The 24,722-nt window shown below is 37.8% G+C and overlaps 1 non-coding gene across 1 annotated transcript; it reads left to right on the top strand.

Annotated features, from left to right (window-relative positions):
- Nucleotides 1-4,356: 4,356 nt before the first annotated feature.
- Nucleotides 4,357-4,462, top strand: LOC121228450 (small nucleolar RNA R71). Its single transcript, XR_005926026.1, has one exon. It is a non-coding gene; the product is annotated as a small nucleolar RNA R71 (small nucleolar RNA).
- Nucleotides 4,463-24,722: the final 20,260 nt, after the last annotated feature.

Below are 24,722 nucleotides of genomic sequence, written 5' to 3'. Positions count from 1 at the left end.
TAAAAAGTACTTAAATAAGATAAATAAAGATAAAAGTGGAAATAAAAATAAAAATAAAAAGTCTTTAAACATTGTCATCGTCGGATGGTTCGCGAGGTGGTGGTGGCGATGAGATGTGAAGGTGCTGACAAATCTAATGAAGAGTAGCATCAATGTGATCAAAGCGCTGAAAACACTACTACTCAAATCGAGTAAGGCATTCAGAGATGTTAGAGTATGAAGCCACCGTATGAACTGGACGATGGATGGGTGGTGGTTGAGACGGTGGGTCCTCATGACGTAGAGGGACATCATTAGTAATGTCCTCTGGGTCCTCCTCCTAGGTGGACTAGACAAGGCGGTACTGAGAAGGGTAGGTTCCACATCGTTTCTCGATCATCCTCATATGTAGCATGCTCGAGATTCCCTATGGGGACATCTGGACGATGAGAGTGAGGGAGGATGATTGTGCCGCTATGTTGAGGAGCCCAAATTACCGAGCCAATCGAGTTACATAGGGCCTGATAGAGATGACTCCTCTCTTATGCCGCTCTGTTTGATGGCCGATGGAAAGGGCAATGAAATAGGCAAGGTTGAAGACGTACCCGTTCGCCATGCTCCACAGGAAATAGGCATCATGAGTGTTGACGATGCCAGTGCTCTCTTGCCGTTTGTCAAAGTGTGGGCCAACATGGCGTGTAGGTATCGTAGGGATGGGACGAGGGCTGATGCCTTAGAGCGGCTAGGATCATAGGTGACCGAGGCAGGGACGAGGTCCTTCCAGCACTTTGAGGGAGAGTAGTGGATATGGCGATGGAGGGTGTTGAGTTTATTGTCGTCCATGAACTCCTCAATGTATAGCCCTAGTGCAATTTGAAACTCCGGTAAGCTCAACTGGCGCACTAGACCTCCAAGGTGAAACTAAACCATTCCAGGATCGTTGAAGTTTGTCATGACAACCTGAAGAAGGAAGGTCAAGTAAAGTTCCATTGTGAGCTCGAGGTACGTCGGCTCGATGATCTCAAAGAAGAGCCCTCACGGGTCAGTCATCAGGAGGGCTCAGACCGTGTCAGCCATTTAAATTTGTTCAAGTACGGCCCAGTCAATGCAGCGGCCCACACCTAAGGGCCGGGCCCGTAATATCTAAAATAGTTCCTCTTGGGGTCCTAAGGGAAACTAGAGAAACGAGTGCCTAATCTCCGCCGTAGGACCCAAGGATGACACTGCTCCTTTCCCCTTCTTCGAGGCGGGGACAACGGTCTTCTTACCATGTGAGGTTGACATTGTATACCTACAATGAAAAGTCAAAGTTAAATATTCCTCAAGAATGTACGTGTGTTAAAAATGAATAAGAATATTTCATAGGGCTCACGTGCTAGATGAAAAATATACTAAAACAACCAAAGCAGATATATCAAGTCATTATTATGAATAGGACTACGAGATTAATGTTAACGGAAATATCTAGTGAATGAATGCATGTGGGTTTGATGAGTATGAAATATGGTGTGGGTAAGCATGAAATCTATGGAAACAAGAAAAATGGAAGAATGTAGCAAAATGTATTGACTAAGATGACAAATTTCTTAACAAAGAGCATAAGTATTCTATCATTACAACCATGATTATTTACTTAAAATAAAACAAAATATCATGAAATAAGCAAAAGAATAAAGAGAATATAGGGAAAAAATGAACAAACGCAAGAGGGAGGAGCTTTGGGTTATCGAAAGTGGTGCTATGGTGGGCGCACGATTGTGATAGGTAGGGTGTGTGAAGTTGCAGCAGCTAGGGTTAGGGATTTTGGGGAAGAGGGTGATGAATAGTGAGGGGTATATATAGATTTTCGGGCACATGGCCGTGGGGAACGCCCGTGTGCCCTAATTTTTTCCCGTGTGTTTCGCGATTTTTAAATTTGGGCGCGTTTGGCATTCATCCCACCCCCATGTTCCTTGGGCGTGTGGGTGCACATGGCTGTGTTTTGCTTCATTCGCTTCTCCCACGCCCTTGTATGGATGTCCATGCCCATGGTATTTTATTATTCTTGAGCACGATTGATGGGCACGGGCGTGTCGCACGCCCGTGTTAGTTTGACAGAATCGCCCAAAACCACTTCACACGACTGTGGCTATTTATCACATCCCGTGTTAAGGAAAATTTTTTTCCTGTTTTCACACGACCATATCGTACGGCCTTGTCTCCTATCGTAGTGTAAGCACGACCTAAGGCACACTTGTGTGTCTGGCCGTGTGGATTAGAGAACCTGTGTTTCAACGACTCAGCTAGTGATTAGATGTCAAAAACTAAAATTTTAAAGAAGTTAGCATCGTTAGTGCTTGGGTTGCCTCTCGAGAAGCTCTTATTTATAGTTTAAGCTCGACTTACCTTTCTGTTGCATGGTCATGGTGGTGCGAGGAGTTTACACTCCTCATCCTTGCTATCAATTTTATCAACATAAGGTTTAAGATGAGTACTATTTACCTTAAAAGTGCCGAATTTGGGATGAATTACCTCGACTGTACCATATGGGAAAATACTTAGTACCTAAGAGGGATTGCTCTATTTGGTTAAGAAGTGGCAATACTAGGGTCTGCTGCATCTAGTAGTACTTTGTCTCCAACCTTAAATTGATTTGGTGAGATATTGAGCTCGTCATGGCGTGGTTTTAGTTTATCGTGTGTCATAGGTTTATATGTCCGCCATTCATCTAGTTCCTCAATTTGTAGCCTTCGTTCTTTATAGATAGGTCCTTTGTCATTATTCGAACATGGCTCAGGTGTGTTCTTTGAACGTGTTTCTTGCCAGGAAGGTTTCACCACATGATCAGTTTTAATAGTATGATTTATACAACCACCTTCAATTTTCGATGTGTTACTCAAATTTCAAGCTTGAAGGGTGATTGTTTCGTCTCCTACACGAAGTGTGAGTTCACTTGTGCTAACATCAATTATTGTTCTAGCAGTTGCTGAAAAGGGCCTCCCTAAAATTAAAGGAACGTTACTATCCTCCTCTATGTCTAGAATAACGAAATCAACTGGGAATATAAATTTGTCAATTTTAACGAGTACATCTTCAACAATACCCCTAGGAAATCTGATTGTTTTATCAGCTAATTGAATACTCATCCTAGTTTGTTTGGGTTTCCCAAGACCTAGTTGTTTAAACATTTTATAAGGCATGACATTGATACTAGCCCCTAAATTATCCAAAGCATTATTAACATCTAAGCTACCAATTAAACAAAGAATCGTAAAACTCCCTAGATCTTTTAATTTGTTGGCCAGTTTATTCTGTAGTATGGCTGAGCAAACCGCATTTAGTTCCACATGCGATGCCTTATCCAACTTTCGTTTATTTGTTAAAGGCTCCTTTAAGAATTTGACTGCGTTCGGCATCTGCGAAAGAGCTTCAATAAACGGTAAGTTAATATGTACTTTCTTTAAAAGTTTAAGGAATTTTTCGAATTGTTCATCTAAGTGGTCTTTCCTTGTCGCATTTGGGTATGGTACACTTGGTTTGTACTCTTTACTTACCTGTTTTTTGTCATTGTGGTCAACCTCACCTTTACCTTTACTTACCACAGTCTCTTGCCTCGATTCTGGTTCAGGTGCATCTAACCCTTCCTCATCTTGAATGGTAATTGCGTTGAGTTGTTCCCTTGGGTTAGATTCAGTGTTACTCGGCGGGCTACCTTGTGGTTGTTCAGATATTAATTTTGTGATCTCTCCTATCTGAGTTTCGAGCCCTTGGATCGATGCTTGTTGATTCTTAAGTGTTGTCTCAGTATTCTAAAAATGAGTTTTTGACACCGAGATGAATTTTGTTAGCATCTCCTCAAGGTTTAGTTTTTTCTCTTGTTGGTAGGGTGGTTGTTAGAAGCCTAGAGGTGGTGGTGGTCTCTGATTTCCTTGGCCTCCCCATGAAAAATTTGGGTGATTCCTCCAACCTGCATTGTAAGTGTTACTATAAGGATTATTTTGAGATCGAGGATTATTACCCATGTAATTTAACTGCTCGTTCTCTATGTTGTGGCCATAGGGTGGGTATTCTGAATTGCTGGATCCACCTCCACTTGCTTCGCACTGCATTACTGGGTGAACCTATGAAGAACCAAGAAAACTGTCAATTTTTCTGTTCAAAAGTTTTACCTGATTAGAGAGCATGGTGACTGAATAGACGTTAAAAATGCCAGTTGTTTTCGTTGGTTTTGTTCTCTTGACTTGCCACCGATAAGTATTCAGTGACATCTCTTCTATAAATTCATAAGCATCCTCAGGTGTCTTATTATTGATAGTACCTCCAGCAACTACGTTAATCATCTGTTTAGTCAAAGGATTCAGGTCATTATGAAACGTTTGAACCTGTAGCCAGAGTGGTAACACATGGTGAGGGCATCTTCTTAAAAGGTCCTTATATCTCTCCCATGCATCATAGAGTGTTTCTAAATCCATCTGTAGAAAAGAAAAGATTCATTATGTAATTTGTCTGTTTTAGCCAGCGAAAAATATTTTAATAACATTTTTTTGGTCATTTGTTCCCAAGTAGTGATTGACCCTCATGGTAATGAGTTCAACCACTATTTAGCTTTGTTCCTCAATGAAAAAGGGAATAACCGAAGGTAAATGGCATCATTAGAAATGCCATTGATTTTAAAAGTGTCGTAAAACTCTAAGAAATTCACCAAATGGGCGTTTGGGTCCTCATCCTGCAAACCATCAAACTGAACAAACTGTTGGATCATTTGAATGGTGTTAGGTTTTAGTTCAAAATTATTTGCAGCAACAACAGGCCTAACTATGCTCGATTCAGTTCCTGTTAAAGAAGGTTTAGCATAATCATACATAGTACGTGGAGCAGGATTCTTATTAGCAACAATCACAGGAGGTAGCAGATTTTCATCGTTTTCAGCCATCTCCTCGGTTGTGGTGTGAATATCGTCCTCTTGCTTTTCTTCTGTTTATCTTAAGCTTTGCCTTATTTCTCTTCGTTTTCTACGAACTATACGATCGATCTCACTATCAAACAGTACTGGCCCCGACGGGTTTCTTCTAGTCACACATTATAAAAACCTGCCAGGAGTGAATAAAAGAAAAATTAGAAAAGAAAATTAAAATTTAAATTACAAATAAAGTAAAATGGTTAAAGTTATAAAAATCGAGTGTTCCTAATATCTTAGTTCCCTGGTAACGGTGCCAAAAACTTGATACGTGATATTCACGACAGGTTTTAAAAATTTATAATTAATCGTTCTTGAAACTAACTATTATCACAATGAAGGCAAGTGTACCTATTGAACAGTAGTATAGCTTTAGCAAGACTAGATTGTCGAACCCAAAGGAACCAAGAGTACTAGTAATTACTTTCTTTTTATTATCTAGCCTAAAAATTAAGGGATTTTTTTTAAATCTAGACTAATTAACTAAACTAAGAGTGCACAAAGCGAAATTAGAACAAGCTTTTGGGAAAACTCGATTGATTAAGACAATACCCAAGGAAAAATCCACTTATACTTCACTAGTTATTTGACTCTGAATCAGACGATTTATTCATTTGAGTTGATCCGTAGAAATCCCTAAGTTATATTATTATCTCTCTCAAGAGTAATAATGTCTAACCCTAGGTTGATTAACTGAAATCTCTTTCTAATTAACACCCTAGTGTTGCATTAACTTAATATATGGATCCCCTTATTAGGTTTCACCCTAATTTGGCAAAATCTTGTCACCCTATCTCTAGCATGCAATCGACTCCACTTAATTATGACAAATTTACTCTTAGACAGGGACTTTTGCTCTTCTGAATAAGTGCATTAAATTGAATCAATATCCTGGAATAATAAGACAAGAATTAAGAACACATAATTAAGAACAAGTCAAATATTTATCATACAATTCAGATAACAATAACAAGATCGGTCTTAGGTTTCATTCCCCTTAGGTATTTAGGGGTTTAGTTCATAATTATAAAAGAAAACATCTCAGAAGAATAATGAATACAAAACATAAAGAAAACCCAAAAACCCTGAATGGAAATTGCAGGGAGATCTTCAGTTTAGATGATTAATCCGACCTCTGAGATGGATCAATCGGCTTCCCTTGAGTAATTCCTTGCCTCCTACTCCATGTGTCCCTTCTAAGTGTCTCATCAGGTGTTTAAATAGGCTTTAGAATGCCTAAGAGCCCTCAAAAGTGGCCTTTTCTAAATAGGACTATACTTGGGCTCGACAGGGACACGCCCCTGTGCGATTGCTCCAGCCCGTGGTCAAGGCTGTTAAATAGGCACGGGCGTGTAGTCTACCCATGTAAGTCGTGCTTCAATCCTACCAAATGGACACGGCCGTGTGGCTTACCTGTGTGAGGAAGTCCAGACCATGTTGATTTCCCATGTGGGTCTATTTTCTTCGTTTTTGGCTCGTTTCTTGCTCTTTTTACTCTCTTGTGCTCACCTAAGTACAAAAAATGAAATTAAAGAATTAGGAGCATCATATTCACCAAATCTAAGGAGAAACCATCCATAAATGTGCTAAGCATGAGATAAAAATATGTATAAATTACGATTTATCAGCAAGCTACATGGATGCCTGGAGGAAGGAATTCTTAAACTTGACTCGGAGAGATTGATCTGTGGCGGAGTACGAGGCAAAGTTCTTACGACTCAGTTAGTATGCTAAAGGAATAGTGGCAACAGATTATGAACACTGTGTTTGGTTCGAAGATAGCCTTAGAGACAGTCTGCGGGTATTGATTGTTCCTCAGAGGGAGCAAGATTTCGCAGCATTGGTGGAGAAGGCAAAAATTGCTGAAGCTGTAAAGCACACTGAGCGCTGAAATAGGGAAAGAGAAAGGGGAAGAAATAAAAGGGATTCTTAGCCCTCTAATTACGATCAGAGGCCAAAGAGAAAGGCCAGAGTGGATGGGCCGGTCAGAACGGGGCCTCCTGTTGCTACTACTGGGTTACCACCATGTGTTATTTGTGGAAAAGATAATGCAAGAGAGTGCTGGAGGAGAACAGGAGCCTGTCTAAGTTGTGGTTTCATGGAGTATCATCTTAGAGAGTGTCCTAGAAGAAAGGTTCAGAGGCAAGTCTTTGGTAGAGGTAATGTATAGCCATCGAGGGGTGGTTAGCAACCGCCTAGAGGCCGTGGTCAGGCTAAGGGTGGAAATGGTTTGGGTCGTGGAGCACCAGAAAGAGGTGCTGATCATGCTGAGGTGAGGCAAGCAACTTTGGCCTATGCAGGATGTCGTCAAGAGGACGAAGATGCTCCAGAGGCTAATACTGGTACATATTTTACCCATAGTGTGCTACTTACCTAATTTGGAATAAGAGTACGTAGCGGGAGCATGGTGTGTAGTCTATGTTATGCAGCTGTACTGATAGTTGGAAATTTTGAGGATGAAATTTCTTTAAGGGGGTAGAGTTGTAATGCCCCGAATTCTAGCCCTAGAAAGGGGGAACTGTTATTAAGCAGCTTATAATATTTTAGTTAAGCAAGAAAGTGACACAAATTGCATGTTTGGTGTGGTGGTTAAGTGAATTAGGTGTGTTTGGGAGTGTTGGAGAAGTCTTGGGTTCAAACCTGGGCTTTAGCAAAATTTTTGGTTTTAAGTGAATTAAACCCTGAATGTTAGGTAGTAAGCCTTTTAAATAATTAAGGTTAAAAGGTGACGCAAAGAAGAAGGTGGTCAAGTGGCAAGGAGGCGTTAGGAGTGTGCATGTGTCCAGAGGTTCGAGTGTCACCATAGTATTATGATGGATATTTATTTTGCTACATGGACGGCTATTATTGGAGTTGGTTTTAGACTCTAAGTTGAAATGTTCATGAAGGAGTTGTTGGAGTGATTTATGAGTGATAAGGGGAGAGATTCAAGGAGAAGATTGGGGAAGGTTTTGTGGAGAAAAGTTAGGAGTTTGATGAGTTGACAAAAATGTGCGGAAATGGGCATTAGGGGTGTGAAAATTTGGCTAAGCTAGTTTTTCCACTCTCTTTTGTTCAGTTTTAATCACTTTTGTTTTGAGGAATCTTCCTTTTCTGCTGATTTTTTATGAACTAAAGTGCCGAAAGTAGTCTCTTATTTTGGTTTCCATTTTGGTTGCTGGCAGTGTCTAATTGACCATTTGGGTAAAGTTTTGTGTATTGCCTAATACCTCTCTTAACCTCTATCAACTGCACTCTTTCTTTCACCTTTTTTACATTTCATTTTTTTATCGATTTTAGTCTCTTTTCTCCCCATCTTTCTCTCTATTTTATGTTCTCCTTTCCTCTCGATATTCTGATTTCTTTCCAATAAAATACCCTCTATCTGTTGCTTGCCAACCTTGTTTATCTTGTCCTAATTTGGCCGAACATTCCTTGTCCCATCTCTCCCACTCTATTCTAGTTCTACAAGAGTTCTCGATAAGATAGGATTATGCGGTTTTAGGTATTCCTGAGGAGCAGTGAAGTACAGAAGTACTCAAGTCGTCAAACCCTTTCTTCCATTATTCTATTAAGGTAAGAGCATTACCTTTCTTATTACTTGGGCATAGGACGAATGCCCCTATATCTCTATGAGATTTATGTCATGATCCTAGGTGATCTCACCTAGTATGATCTTTTGATATCGTAGATTATCGGTAAGTAAGGTGGGATTGGTTTTAGTCTACTACGATTTGGTGGAACAGGCCGTGGTTTGTTCGATTGAGGTAGATAGTATTATTGGTTTGGGATTAAGAGTCTATGAACTCTAATAGGTGAATGATTGATTGAATGTTTGGGATGAATGTAGGTTGGAGTACTCGTGGATCCTTCGCACTTGTTCGTAAACAGATGTGTAACCACATCCTTCCTCAATGTAGGTCGACAAAAGCTGAAAGTACAGCCACAGTTGCCACAAGAGCTTGCGAACGTACGTGTGGAAAATCTGATACGATAGTAGAGGCCGTCTTGAGCGATCTCATTGGCTTAGCTAATTTTGGGCCTAAATGGGTCGCATGGCCCAATGGGCTCTGGGCCCTATTCGAGTTTTATCATAGATATGTGGAAATATTGGATCGAGCTGTGTTGTTTACATGGCTAAAATTTTAGGCTTAGCGGGCCATTTGAACATGTGGGCCTCACTTGGGCTTCATAATTAGCTTTAGGCCCAATTGTATGTTTTGATTGGAAAAAGGGTTGCACGAGTCATGTGAGAAGACTGTGGACCTACAGACAGGTCGGTAAGTGTACCCAAACCCCTATTAACAAAATGACCATTATGCCCTCGAAGGGAAAAATGACTAAAATGCCCCTATATGTTATGTGATTGTTATTTATGCCATTTATGATATGTTGTATTCATGTGATATTATGCTGCATGGGGAATGGGATCATTGATTTGGAGGAAGTATATGATTTGTTAGGGTCGCATCATCGCTTGACGACTGTGGATCCACCGATGGCTTAGAGCCGTTATATGATTGGTAGCTCTGCTACAAAATTAGTTAGTGCCGCAACCGGTGCTACAACAAGAGTGTAGGGATAGGTGGGTAGATTAAATTCCCACAAGAGTGTAATAGCCCAAAATTGGGTCTAGTTGGAACAGAGGTTTCGGGACCACAAAATCAGAGATAGAAATAATTATTTTATGATTATTTTGAGGTCTATGATATGATTGCATGATTGTGTGAAAATTTCGTGAAGAAATTCTTTGCATGAAGTGCTCAATTTGAAGTCAGGGACTAAATTGAATAAGTTGCAAAACCTGCATTCTAGAAGTTTCTAGTATGAAATTGCTTTGAAATATTAATTAGGAGGTCTTAAATAGCAATTTGACCAATTTCTAAGTGATGGACAAAAATTGGACATGGATGGAATTTTTGAAAGTTTAGTAAGGAAGGGCATTTTGGTCATTTGGTAATTAAAAGAAATAAAAAGGGAAAATAAAGCCAAAATTGACTCATCTTTTTCAGGGAGGCCGAAATTAGCATGGGGGAAGCCATGGCTAGGGTTTTCAAGCTTTCCAAGCTCAATGGTAAGTCCGTTCTAACCCCGTTTTTCAAGTTCTTTATGTTTTTGGAATCCCAGTAATTTGATTAAGCTTATTCTAGCAATAATTTAAGCTAGGATTCATATTTGGAAAAATACCCATAGGTGAAATGTGTTTATTTTTCTGTTTTATGATAGAATATGAGGTTTTAAATTATGTTATACAACTTGTGCTACTCGGTTTTGAGTGAAAACGAGTAAAAAGGGCTTAATCAGTAAAAATACCTAATAGTCATAAGTATATGTTAGAGTGAGAATTTGATGTTGCCATAGAAGGGAAAAGTGGTCATCATGTCATAAAACCTAAGAATAAGGGATGAAGTTTAATTCCCGAGCCTAGGGGCAAAAGTGTAAATATGCAAAAGTTTAGGGGCAAAATTTTAATTTTTCCAAAGTTTGAGTTAAGGACTATTTTGAATAGTACATTAATTAAATAAGTAAAATATGATGTTTTAGATCCCGAAAAACGAGATTTGAACCTAGAATGAGAGAAAAATCAAAAATTGGGAAAGTTGGTAAAATGGTCGTTTTAGTATCGAGGTAAGTTCATATGTATAATAAGCATTAATTTATGCATGTTTCAATGTAAAATTGATATATTTATTATAATTTCCGAGGTGTTGAAAGTATGTAAGTTGGTATGATAATAATATAGCAATGATGCTGTAATTTATATTTGAAAGTTAAATTTAGTGAATTAATTGAATTATGTTAAACTAAATGATTATGGTGCCAAGTTTATGAATTGATTTAAAAATATGTCTATGGTACATGAAGTGCATTGAATTATCATACATAAATGTGATTTCTATGATTATGGATATTATGGGAAATTGTAAGTTCATATGATTTTTAATAAGGCAATGTGTAATTTAATGTTATTGCCTTGATATTAAATGAGATGTAAGTTTATATGTAAGTAATACATCAATATTACTTGTATTATGATATTTTATAATAATATTGGAAATATGTTTGTGGATAATTACTTGATTAGTGAAATTGTTGGAAAAGAGAGAGAAATCCCAGTTGAACCTTCGAAAAGATTGGATGATACAGATAGTATGTAGCTAGGTCACATGTATGGTGCTGGGTGCACATCATGTGTACAAGAGAGCTACAAGACATTATTATGTAGCTAGGTCGCATGGGTGATACTATGTGTACACCATGTAGACAAGAGAGCTACAGGATATATGTAGCTAGGTCGCATGCGTGGTTCTAGGTGAAGGACACCATGTAGACAAGAGAGCTACAAGATAAATTGGCTAGGTCACATGGGTGGTACTGAGTGTTCACCATGTGTACAAGAGAGCCGAACTATATGATGGGTGGAGCTATGTGCTGAAACCACCAAGTATCGAGGATAGATTTGAAGTGTTCAACGGGAGACTCTCTATGTATTGCTTTGTGAGTTTTGTGATGAATAAGTGCAGGAACTTGGTTATGTGAATGATGTGTTCATTAAGTGACCAGGATGTGGTAAGGTTATAAACAAGTAAGTTATACATGAGGATGATTTCATGGTGACCTTGTGATCATGGGCCTATACTTGTGATGTATGAAATGTGGTGAAAATGATTTGTGATATGTATGTTAAAATGGGGTTAATACAAAGAAAGTGTGAAAGAGTGAATTAGCAATAATAACTGTTTGACGTGATTTTGAAAAATCACCAAAAATAGTAGAAAATGAATCAGAGACTCAATGAGATATCAAATTAAATCTTAATGCGTCTATTTTCATATAAAAGAAATAGAGCAAGAAAAGGAGTTCTATATTTTGAGATATTTATGTTTTTGTGAGACTGGTTCAGAATGATTACGTGATCCCCTGTTTTGACTTTGGAAAATCAAAACAATTTGAATAAAAATAATTAGAGGATTAAAATTATATTTTTAAAATCCTTAATGAGTCTATTTTCAAGATAAATCAACAAGAACATTATTCGAGTTCTGTACTGTGAGATAATTAATTTTTAGTGAAGAGAGGTCAAAACTGTGAGAAAGTGAAATAGGGGAAATTTTAATGAATAAACTGTACTAATTGGCTAAACCAAAAATTATGAAAATTGGTGGAAAGATATGTGAGTCTAGTTTTAGGGGAAATTTACGGATCTTAATTTGGAGCTCTGTAGCTCGAATTATAAATAAGTAAGTGACTATGACTCGTGTGGACAGTTTGATGTGAGCATTTATTAGTAAATTGTGAAATCGTACTTACAAGAATGCTATATACATTAAGGATGTGGAATGGAGAAGAGGAGGAGGAAAATAAATATATGTGGAATACATGGAAACTATGGTATATGAAATATTAATATAATGAAATAAATGATATGTGTTTATAAGAAAACAGAAAGAGAATGATATGTATCATGACATGTATATATATATGACTAGTCTCAATGTAATGCTTGTTGGGTATGGAGTTGAATTGAAATGTTTCAGGCAAACATGTTATTTTGCGCATCTGAATTATGGTATTTTATAAAGATACGATCTAGTTTTAAATATGAATACTTGATGATTAAGCTAAAGATATTTGGTAAGATGATAATCTTGGTATAAATGTATAAGTGGTACTATAATAGACAAGGTAAAATGAGTATGAGTGACACATGTATGATGACATACAAATGCTATGTTTGTGGTTTAATTGAGAATATTTAATCATTAAATGAATACCATGTTATATGCTTTTGATTTTGTATAAGTGTGTAAGAGATTAAGGTTGACCAAAGCTTGGAAAATAGCCGAGGTATATTCCACACAGGCAGAAACACGACCATGTGTCTCAGCCATGTATGGAACACGACTTTGGGACACGAGCGTGTGGAGCCTTAAAGCATGAAATTTCCAAGATTTTCATAAGTTCTCAGTTTAGTCTCGAACCCTTTCTAAAGTATGTTTTTGGGCTTCGTAGACTCAAATAAGGGACTATGTGTAAGTGAATGAACGTTTTGAAATATGAATGAAATTTTATGGTCCGTATTTTAGTTTAATGTTTGTATGTTTGTCTGGTAATGTCTCGTACCCTATCCCGGCCTCGGGTACGGGTAAGGGGTGTTACAAGGAGTGTAGGGTTGGACGGGTTATGGAGTGCAGGGTTGGTTGGGTATTTGTGCATTGCATAATCTGATTCTAATTGTGACATGGGCTCAGGCCCAACTGAGGTTACTATGGACTAATGCCCAAGTGTCGTTGTTATTGTAATGGGATTAGGCCTAAATTGATGTGATGCATGCTTTTTGATCGATTAGGGTTGTACACACTGATTTTTCATAAATTCACCCCCTCCTTTAAATTTTTTAGGTAATCCTCAGCAGGCGGTTCGATGTATAGGAGGACTCGGAGGTGGCGACACTACGAACGGCTTTAAATTTTTGTATTTCCTTTTACATTTCTTAAATTACTTTCTCTTTGGGTTTTTGATGTAATAAGGCCTTTTCTCTAATTTCCTAGATTTTAATTTGAGGGTTTTAACTATTATGATTTATTTCTGTTAAAGGTAGAGCGCGGTTTTCCAAAAGGATATCTGTTTTCAAAACATCACGTTTTTGCAACATTGTTGAGATGCTTCTGCAACAAACATGTTTTGTTTTTCAAAGTAAGCCTGGTTTAAAATGGTTAACAAATCATTAAGTTGACTTTAACAAAGGAGCTTTTATCTTTCAAGCGATATTTATTAATAAGGCTAAGTTTTTCGAAAAAGCATTTAATGTGACACGCCAAATTCGGCCATAATGTCTAGGCCAGGTTTGGGGTGTTACATGTGTTGCGAGAAAGTGAAAAATAAGGTATGGGTCCTAAACTCATAAAATTGTTTGCAAATATTAAATGTAATGTTATATTTGATAAATTAGCTTGCTGATTGGATTGGCTTAATAGCCAAATTATTGATTTTGTGAGTGGCCAAACTAGGTATGTTTCGAGCCTTAAAAGATTAACATGTTGGCAAGATTGCTAGTTTGATAGTATGAATGTTTGATTGAGTTTGTAATTGCATATTTGAGTTATGAGATATGAGAATGTTTGACTGAATGATATAATGTGTTGAGATATTAAGCTTTTGTATGATTTAAACGCATGAGATATTTGTTATATTGTGCATTGAAATGGGTGCTATTTATGCACAATGAAAATATGTACAGTATGTGAAATTTAACGATATTGATTGGTACCAACTCAATGGTAATTTGAAAGATTGGAACACTTTCCATTTACTAAAAGTATGTGATTATGTATGAGATTGTGTGACATATTGCATATGCATTGGGTTGGGATTTTGTGGTTGACGGAGGAGTTCTGTGGAGTACCGACGACATATTAAGTCTGTATTATTTGTAGTCAGTGCACTGCACCTGGAGTATCGAGGGGATTGGCAATTTTATCGCATATTATATGTTATTGGCAATTGTATCGTACTATTTGATATCCGAAAGATTTTTTGGATTATTGATTATTTGGTGGTTTTACCACATCGAGCTATGCTCATAATGTTTTGGAGTTTGGCAGACGGGTTCTGGGGAACTCGTGATGTGTAGCGGATGGTATGGGTAGAAATGTTTTTGCATTGCATCATGTGCATAACATATTCGAATGTTATTGATTTATGCTATGTATTGTATTTTGTTTTACTGAATGGTGAGTGTTACTCGAATGAATGATATCCCATGTTCATACACCGTTTGACATCAATTTGGTAATGACTATGTAATGATATGAAATTCCAATGATGGTTTTGTGTTCTTCGGTTAATGCTAATATGTTTTAATGTATTCAATATTTATGTTTTTGACCATTTAAATAACTATTCGACTCACACTGAGCTTTTCATAAGCTCACCCCCAATAGTGTTTAACATTTTAGGTAAACCTCAAAATTAGGACAGGACTTAGCATTCGGAGAATCACCTTGGACCTCAAACTATTTTTAATAAGTATTAATCAGTTTCTATTGATTTTGGTTTGTAATTTTTAATGACTTTTGGTATATGGCTTGCAACTTTTTTCTGGGATTTTTGCATGCATGAATTACTCAAGCATAATAATCGGATAATGCATTATATTGGGCTTAAGTAAAATTTGGTAATTTTCTATAGTTTCCACTACATTGCAAATGAACTGTTTTTGAAAAACAAACCGATAAGGCAACTACTTTTCCAAAATGACTTAAAAATGGTTTTTTCGCTACAATAGGTTAACATCGAGTTTTTTTTTAAAGAAGAGCAACAAGCAAATGATTTTTCTAAACCAACTCTATCAACAATAAAATGAATCTTAAGCATACACGACCTAATGAATGAATTCTTTTAAGCTAACTCAAAGTACAACTATAGTTTTTTCTAAAATGAGTTTATTTAAAGTCTTCAAAAGTAACGTAAGTTAGCTTAGCCATTTCAGTGGCTAATGTAGCCTTCTCAATCTAGCCATAATGTCTAGGCCGGGTTTGGGAGGTTGCAGTATTTGGTATTTATAAGTACTAAATGATTGAATAATGAATATGGCATGTTTATGAAATTAAGTAAAATAATGCATGTTTAGAAAATGACCTTATTGATGATTTGATAAAGTGAAATATGGCATAAAATTGAATGGCACATTGTAGTTTTTGTGTTTTGTATTGGTTGGTAATGAAATGGTATGGATATTTCTTGGTTAAGAGTTGATTTAATTGCTCATTTATGCTATGTTTTGGTACCATTGAGTTTGGTGAAGGGGTGCACAAGTTTGGGTCGCAAATTGCCTTGGTAAATAGCCTATTTTGTCCAACAGGCGTGTGTCTCAGCCGTGCATGATACATGGTCATGTACACGGTCGTGTGTCCCTTGGTGTTGAAATTAAAATTAAGTTAGTATGCTCTATACGGTCGTACACACAGGCGTATGACTTGGCCTTGTGGTTTAAGTCAGTATACCCTATAAGTTTGGCATGGCATAGCACACGGCCTGGCACACAGACATGTGTGGCCATTTTTAGGGCACACGGGCTAGTCACACGAGCATGTGTGTTGGTCATGTGACCCAAGTCAGGGAGTTAAATGGGGTTGGATACGGGCTGGGACACGGCCATGTGATCCCATTCAAATGTCCACACGCCCTGTGTAATAGCCTGATTTTTGGCCTAGTCAGAATAGTGGTTTTGGAACCACTAACTCGAGGTTAGAGAAATTATTTTTAATATTATTTTATGTGTTATAGCATGTTTTTATGAGTGCATGAAAATTTTGGTGAAATAATTTTAGCGGTTGCATGCTCAATTGCGAGAAAAGACTAAATTGCATAAAGGGAAAAAGTTTTGCTTTTATAACAAATGGTGTTAAATAGCTAAAGAATCATAATTAGGGGTCTTTAAAGGGAAAATAGACCCATTTCAATAGGTTGGCCGGCCATAGAGATAAGAGGAGTTAAAAAGTAAAAAATTTAGTAGGGTTGGTATTTGATGACATTAGCTAATTGAATAAAAAAAATAAAATCAAAGGGGTCATCTTTCTTCAACATATTTTCCACCGAAAATGGAAGTGAAAAACCCCCATGGGAGCTTGAAAATTTTCAGCACAATAAACACTTACATGTAAGTCATTTTGATGTTAATTTTGTTGATTTTTGTACTTTTGGGACTCTTGTAGCTTAATTTAGATAATGGAGGGACTATTTTGCAAAATGGTTGAAAGTCTAGGGTTTTTCCATGAGATTTTTCATGTTGTTTGCTGAATTTTTATGGAAGAAAATGAATCTTGGCTGTAAAACAAACAACTTTTGTGAAGTAGTTTTCATGAAACCCTAACTAAAGACCATTTTGCATAAGTTATAATTTATGTGGTAAATGTGTGAAATAATGGAAATTGTGGGCTGTTTCTAGTATAAAAAGAATTCAGCTGGGCTTGGTTAGTGAGAAAATTTGATAAAAATCGATTTACAAGCCTAGGGGTAAAATAGTAATTTTGTAAAAGTCTAGGGGCAAAATGGTCATTTTGTCAAAATATGAATTATGAAATGCATTAATTAATTTGATGATTAAATTAGTGGAATTTTATCATTTTAGATCAATAAATACAAAATCTGGGCCTAGACCGGGGGAAGGGCAAGTAAGTAGACTAAATGTAACTAGTCGCCCACTTTTTGTATACTGAGGTAAGTTGTACGCAAGTCAGACAACTTTATCGTTATTATGTGTTGAATGATTAATTTTGTGTAATATGGTTGAAATTGCTTATGAAAAATGCATGATGAAATTTAATATAGTAGAGTCCCGATTGAACCTAAGAATAGATTGGATATCCATGCCATGACATTTGGGTGATATGTGTGCTAGTGTAAGACCATGTCTGGGACATGGCATCGGCCATGATATGAGAGCAAGTGTAAGACCATGTTTGGGACATAGCACCGGCGTTGATATGTGAGCTAGTGTAAGACCATGTTTGGAACATGGCATCAGCAATTCACCCTCTTGTGTAAAGCTTGTCAAATATCCTTTAGTATTCCAAATGGTTTCATGGGTTATTTTAAAGCTTATGATAATGACATGGAATGATATAATCATGTTATGAGTGGTACAGGTTCTTATTCGAAACTCATGAGATATGAGTCTAGTTATGTTGCCCTGATGGTAAGAATGACATGAGTAAGTTCTAGAATGAAATGATTTTGGGACAATAATGTAATCTTTGGCTTATACTTGTGATATATAAGCACATAGTGATATTTATCCTTTGTTCACTGAAGAATGTTGTATTGATTTATAATATACATGGTTGATGTTGTTACTTATTTATATGCAACTTACTAAGCTCTATGCTTACTCCTTCTCTTTTCCATCTTTATATAGTGCCAGAAAGCTAGTATCGGGGATCAAGGGATGTCGGAGGCATCAATCACACTATCACCTGAAGCTTTTGGTATAGCTAGTTTAAATGTTTTGATTGTGGCATGTATAGGGACTTGAATCTTTTGTTTAGTGTCTTGTTAGTTTAGCTACAAGTGTTGGCTCATATGATGGATGTGATATTCATTTTGTATAGGCCATTAATGTTGGCTAACATTGATTATTATTAAATGCATTTGATGCAAATTTCTCATGGTTGTGGTTGATTTGGTTATATGTGTTATGCTTGGATTAGTTTTCGTTGATGTTGTCTAGGTTGGTGCAAGTAAGGGTGGCAAAAAGGCTTGGGAAATAGCCTTGGTTTTTTCCACATGGGCAGACACACGGGCGTGTGTCTAGACCATGTGTGACACACGGCTTGTCCCATGGGCGTGAGGTATGGTCGTGTGTCCCCTGCACTTAAAAGTTGGCAAAACAGAATGCCCAGTAATAACCACATGGGCAGGGACACAACTGTGTGTTTCAACTATGTGGAGGACACAACCTAGTACATGGGTGTGTACCCTGGCCGTGTGCCCTTAAAGGGTTGCTGACGTTAGAAACAGAATGTCGAGGTTTTTGCCACGGGCTAAGACACAGGTGTGTCATGCCCGTGTGGGGGACACGGGTCACAGGCATGGGCGTGTGCGAAGCCGTGTGATAAACCCTGTAGGTTCGAATCAAAAAATAATTTCACACGGGCTAGGGACACGCACGTGTCCCCATATGTTCAGGCTTGTGAGTCACACGGGCCTTCAACATGACCATGTTGAGAAGACACACGGGCGTGTGACCCTGTCTACTTGAAATTTTACGAAGTTTTTCTAGAGTGCACAGATTAATCCAAAATCAATTCTAAAGTGTGTTCGGGCCTCGTAGGCCCATAATAGGGACATTAAGGTATTGTGAAAAGTTTTAAATTGGAGCGAAACTTCATAACTAGGAAATATATGATTGTATGTGTTTAAGTCCGATAACACCTTGTATCCTATTTCAGCTTCGAACTCAGGTAAGGGGTGTTAGATTTAGTGGTATCAGAGCTATAGTTTAGTCAATTCTCAAACTAACCTAGCATGAGTACAAGTCTATACATGCCATAAATATATTGTGATAGTGTGACGACTCTTGACAAATTTAAATTGTGTTTTCATATAGTAAATGGATTCTGATGGAGCAATGGCGGACAATGAAGAGAGTAACACGTCGACTGCCGCTGAAGGGATTGCGCCAGTAGAGAGTGGGCCCATGACAATGAGTCAGGGAGGAGGGGCTAGAGAAGCCTACCTCCATATGATAGATGCTTGGTATTCGGAGTTTGTTCGTGGAAATCCGAACACTCCACCTCCCCCACCCCCTCCAATCCCCCAATCTAACCCCATAGCTCCCCAATGGGTGGAGATGTTAAGAAGGGAGAAACCTCTGGTTGATAGAATTAGGAAGCAGGGGGCCGAGAATTTAGAGTGAACATAGATGATGACCCCGAAAGGGCAGAGTTCTGGCTAGAAAATACCATTAGGGTATTCAATGAGTTGTCTTGCACACCTGAGGAGTGCATAAAGTGTGTTGTGTCACTCCTGCGAGACTCGGCCTACCAGTGGTGGAATACCTTTGTGTCGGTTGTACCAAGGGAAAGGATTACATTGGAGTTCTTCCGAGAGGAGTTCCAAAAGAAGTATATTAGTTAGAGGTTTATAGATCTGAGGAGGAAGGAATTTCTAGAATTGAAGCAATGCTGAATGACAGTAACAGAATATGAGCGTGAGTTCGTAAGGCTCAGCAAATATGCTAGGGAGTGCGCATCTACCGAAGCCATCATGTGCAAGAGATTTGAGGATAGATTGAACGAAGACATTCGGTTATTGGTTGGCATCTTAGAGGTAAGTGAGTTTGTGATGCTGGTTGAGGGAGCTTGCAAGGCAGAACAATTAACCAAAGAAAAGAGAAAAGCTGATATTGAGTCTTGTGACTCAAGGAAAAGACAGATAGGGAAATACCACTAGTCCTCATCTAAAAGATCGAGAGAGTTCACTACTCAACCGAATGCTTCAGTAGGATTCTCGAGTAGAAATAAGAATAAGTAGTACACGGTGTCTAAGGCTCAAACCACTTCTATCGTGAGTGATGGTAGTGGTCGACCAAATAGACCAGAGTGTTTACAGTGCGGTAGACACCATTTTAGTGAGTGCCGAGGAAATGAAAGAGGTTGTTTCAAATGTGGGTCACTAGACCATTTCATCTGAAACTATCCTGAAATGGGTGAGAAAGACAAAAATCAAGATGTGAGAGCAAGTAATGCTCCTCTGATAGGTAGAAGACAGATGAAAGAGGGACTAGCAGTAGAGTGTGCCTAGAGATTCTGCCGTGAGGTTCGAGGGTCGAGCGCCTGCAAGGACTTATGCTATTCGCACTCACGAAGAGGCATTGTCACTGGATGTGATTACCTCAACCCACCAACCGCTACTCTCCACCCGTACCAACCAAGCTCTCCATGTGGGGAATAACTCAACCCACCCAACCAAACTCTCCACTGGCAGCATAGCTGCTTTAACATATAACTGGAGGCCTAGCCTCTTTTAATAACTGGGATAAACTGGGGAAAAAGCCCTTTTCGGTAAACTGGGGCAAAGCCCTTTTGCACTTCCTCCATCCATATAAAAACCCAACCCATGCATATATGAATTTATCATGTGCATATCATACATATCATGTGCATATCATGTCAAATCATGTATATCAAAATCTCATGCATCAAATTCATAATTAAACCCTAGGGGTAAAATGGTCATTTTTATCTAGGAGCAAAACAGTCATTTTCATGTTATAAGGGTAATTTCAAAATTTTACCAAATATTAGGGTTTTCCATGTTCATTATTAGTTACTAACAGTTTCATGTGTTTTGACAGCGATTCTAGCCCATTCTTAGCGAAACCGAGTTATTGGGCTGAAAACCCCTAATGGGCCCTACATAGCCGAATTAGTCATCTAGGCCCATTTATCCCATTTTCCATAACGTCTTAGCGGTATTAACGCGCAATCTGACAGGATTCCATTTTCTACCAAATTTACCCAAATGGGCCCGGAAGCCGCCCGGAAGCCCATTGGGCCTAATTTTAGCCTTTCGAGGCCCAACTTACCATCGTGCACCAAATCGTGCCCTTACCTGTTCCAACGATCCCAATCATCAAACTTAGCGAATCTAACTAACCTATAAGCGTTCGCATGCTCACGAGTCCTCGAAATGCCAGAATTTCGGCATTTTGGTTTTTCAGCAAACATCGAGTTAAGCTACGAAAGAGGGTTCGTTACACACCTGATTTGCGATATTCCTTGATGAGATCTCCTACGCGATTTATCCTATAATCAACTGCTTATAGATTAGATCATGTTAGTAATTAAACCAAATCGAAGACTAGCTATTAACACTTACATATTCGGCCACCATCCCTAATGGCCCTAGAATTCATACCTTTGCCGAAACTGATGACTAGATCTAGATTTAGTCACTCCGCTAATCCAAGCTTATCCAAATCGACACCCCACGCCTTGTTGCTCCTCCAACGTATCTACTCCACCATAGAACCCATACAAAAACAAATGAAGAAGCCGAATAAGGCTTATATCTCCAATCGGCCACCTCCCTAAACTATAGGGTTTCGACTTTTGTCAACAGTTACTATTGAAATCGATTTAGAATATGAATACTTACCACAGTCTATCTTCTTGAATCCGTTTAAAGCCTAGAAGATAAAGGGATTGGCCACCAAGAAGTGAAGGAAAATAGAGAGTTGCTGGTCAACAAGAAATCGGCACCACAGGTTTCGGCTTTTGTAACTTTTCGGGAAAAGTAAAGATAGAAGTAGTAGATGAACAGGAGGGAATAGTGAACAGGTTTCGGAAAAGAAAAGGGAGGAAAAGTGGATGGAAGGGTGGTGGTTTGGCTAGAGAAGAAGAAAGAAAAAGAAGAAAGGAATAAAACTATGGTTTACAGAAGAAAACGACACAGCTAAATTCCTAAATGCCGAAAATACTACCCTAACACCCCTCTGCCGAAATCCCTTCCCTAATCCCCTCTAATCGGCTAACTCCATCTCCCTCTCAAATCCCTAAAATCTCTCCCCTTATCCCTCCTTAGTCCATGCGTTTGACTGATTCAAACTCTCTCCCACAGAGTTCCATTCGGCTACAACTCCTGCATGCTCAAAGCATAAAAATTAACATCACCTTTGCCATCACAGGGAATCGAACCCAGGTCTTCCCCCAACCACTTACACGCCACCTTTTTAGCTCCCTAGTGGCGTCACTTAGCCACTTTACCAGAGGCTCTTTCTGTGATACATTTTACCCACAATTGTTAATAAGACCACCTATCCAAATCCCCTAAGTTCTTAAGTCCAAAATTCAAAAATTCTACCGGGTTTTGGCCAACACATGGGCCTTCCATAAGCCCATTTACACCCTACAATTATGAATTTCACAACCAAATAACTAATTTTAAAAACTTTACCAAAATATCGAGAATCACGAGAAAACCCGAAAATCAGGATATTACAGTAGTAGTCAAATTTAATCATTTTCGGCCATAAAATATTAAAAATTCTACATTTCATAACAGCATATAAAAATAACATTTAATTACCAAATAAACACGTCTATTTGCTTATAAACTTACCTCAGACGGTACAAAATGAAATCGGACAGCTAGTCGACAACTTTCGTTTTTCCCCGATCCAAATCCGATTTCTTTAGTTCTTGATCTAAAAATATACAAATTAAGCTCATTCAAACATATTTTCATTCAATTTAGTCTAAAAGCACATAAATAGGCAAATTACCATTTTACCCCTGACATTTACATTTTTTACAACTTAATTCCTATTGCACAAAATACAAAATACACCAAATTTCTCTATACTTATGTTGGGCCGAATTTTACCCACTCTCAAACAAGTCCATATATTCGATTTATTTCAGATTTTAGTCCCTCAAAGTATTATTTTTGCAATTTTACTCCTAATTACTCAAAATCATCAAAAACTCCAATACAAAATATGTTAATCTAAAACATATCTTTCATTTTTCATCATCAAACAACAAAAATCACAAGCTATCAATAATGGCACAACTCAAAATATTCATCAAAATCAAAAATTTAAGCATGGGCTTTGTAGTACTCGAAGCAACGATCTCAAAAATGTAAAAATTATCAAAAATCGATAAGAAAACGAACCTTGGTTGAGCTTCCAAATAGGCCGAACCCTAGCTTATTCTTTCTTCTTTTCTTTTAACTTATATTCGGCAATGAAAAATAACTAAGACAAATATGTAAACTTTATTTTATGTTTATATTATATATGTTATAATAATTGAATTACTTTTATAACTTTTTTTTAATATAAAAATCACATGATATAAGTCTTAACCGTCCCACTAATATAATTATGGGTTATTTACAACATAAATCCTTCACTTTTAAAAGCCACTAACAATTCGGCCCCTTTATATATTAAACTACCAAATTTTTCAATTTATGCGATTAAGCCCTTTTATTTAATCGGATACCCAAACGATAAAATTAAATCACGAAAATTTCACAGATAAAAATTCACATAAAATAAATAAATAAAATAATTTTTAAAAATTTTTCTGACTCGGATTCGTGGTCCCGAAATCACTGTTCCGATTAGGTTCTAAATCGGGCTGTTACAGACGCTACATGTGTAACACCCTTAACCCGTATCCATCGTCGGAGAAGGGTTACGAGGTATTACCAATAAATTCACAATGTAAGGCATACATTTTTCAACCGTAAAACATTTATTCTCATAAATCATTCCACATAATCACATTGTCCCTTATAAGGTCCTATGAGGCCTTAAACATGCTTTAGAAGTGCTTCGGGACTAAACTGATATCATACGAGAATTTTGGAAACTTAATAAAATTTCAACCATAAAGGGGGTCATACGCTCGCGTGAACGGGCCATGTACCTCACACGGCTCCAAACACGCCTGTGTCTCAGGCCGTGTGGAAACAAAGCATACATACTAACTTGTATCAAATGGCCGATGACACACTGTGGGCCAGACAGTGTGAAAACTGGGGAGTATACTGACTTATGCAACACGGCCAAGTCACACACCCGTGTGCTAGGCCATGTGCCAATTAGGGGGTCTGCTAACTTGTACCACATGTCAGTCACATGCCCCTGTGTGAGACCGTGTGGAGCATACTGACTTAATTTTAATAACAACACTAGGTAACCCACGGCCGTATAACATGACCATGTGTCACACATGGCTGAGACACACCCTTGTGTCTCTGTCCACGTGGACCAAAATAGATCATTCGCAAGGCCAATTTTCCACCCTTATTCATGCACACCTAAACAATCAAAATGGTACCACTTTATCATACAATTAGGCAACCAAAATCATCAACCAAATACACAATTAGTACAATATCCATTCAACCAATTTTCAATACTCAATTCAATGCCATTTATCTAATAAAATCATACCTCATCAAAGCATTTGTCAAGCATTTAAACTCCACAATTCAATTTACCATGTTCATACCATACATGTCAAAATAAACCATTTCTATTAGCCAAACACACATCAACATTAACATAATTTACAAGCCAACTCTCATGCCTATAAACACAACCAAAATATCACACCTAGCCTACGTATACCATATATACACAACTCAAAAGTACCAATAGATGTCCGATAGTGCGATGATGTTCCCGACGACTTTCGGATTAGAGTTAGCCTTGATTCACTATAAAACATAGAAAAATAACACGAAGTAAGCTTCATAGCTTAGTAAGCTTGTATGTAAATAACTTAATTCATCGATTAAATGCAAA

Source organism: Gossypium hirsutum, chromosome A04 (assembly GCF_007990345.1).
Source record: "Gossypium hirsutum isolate 1008001.06 chromosome A04, Gossypium_hirsutum_v2.1, whole genome shotgun sequence".
NCBI lineage: Eukaryota > Viridiplantae > Streptophyta > Magnoliopsida > Malvales > Malvaceae > Gossypium > Gossypium hirsutum.
Note: the sequence above shows the minus strand (reverse complement) of the source record. Positions and strands in the feature narration are given on the sequence as shown.